The following is a 968-nucleotide window of genomic DNA, read 5'->3' as shown; positions in this document are numbered from 1 at the left end:
ATATATATATATATATATATATATATAATTATCTAATCAGAAAGACATTTCACATCAAGACTATAGAAATAAAGCATGACAATTTAAAAAATTGTAAAATCGAGTGACTAGTTACAGAACGTTCAGTACCTTACGTTAATTACACTGAAAGTTGTGATCTTTGTCTCTCGGAGAAGTACTCTATTTTGATATAGCCTTTTTCAATGTTGAACCAAGTGATCAGAATTCGCGAATTTTTGCATATACTTTAATTGCTATCAAAGAGCCAAATGAGACGATTTCCATATAATGTGTTTGTCATACACTAAAATATGGAAAAAGATTAAAAAGCAGCACGTTCAATTATTCATGAATACTAAACTGCATTAAAACTAGTCACTGTCATTGGTTTAGCGTGCTTTCCATATAATACTGAACATACATAATCACCACAGTCATACAGCATATACGCACATGTGCATACCGGCATGCATTGCGAAAGGCACATTAGGAACACTTAATTAAATTTGGCAAGTTAAGTGGCAAGACAGGAGAAAGTCTTTAAAGCTGTCACAAACCCTGGGGTGCGTCCAGCAATTGAATGTAGAACGTGTGACGCATTTTATTGCTAGTTTTTAAGCAGCTATGAAATCTCATTCACTAATCTCATTTCGATATGATTAAGAATATTTTTTCTGTTTATATTCTAACCTTGCTACACTTCAATCGTTTGAGTATTGACGTGAGACGCAGATTAACTATTCAGAGAACTTCGGTTTGGTGCTTGGGTGCCGGGTGTCTTCCACGATGAGTTAACATTCAGGTACCAAAGCTTATCATTTGCAGAATGAGACGCAGTCGGAGTGCTGGCAACAAGTTTCTGTCCGCTCCCACAGAACCAACCAAAGCAAGCAAGACTGAAAGCTCTGACAAGTAACAATAACAATAATATACATATATTGTGAGTGTGTGCATGTGTATATAAGATC

The sequence above is a fragment of the Octopus bimaculoides genome, chromosome 11 (assembly GCF_001194135.2).
Source record: "Octopus bimaculoides isolate UCB-OBI-ISO-001 chromosome 11, ASM119413v2, whole genome shotgun sequence".
Classification (NCBI taxonomy): domain Eukaryota; kingdom Metazoa; phylum Mollusca; class Cephalopoda; order Octopoda; family Octopodidae; genus Octopus; species Octopus bimaculoides.
Note: the sequence above shows the minus strand (reverse complement) of the source record.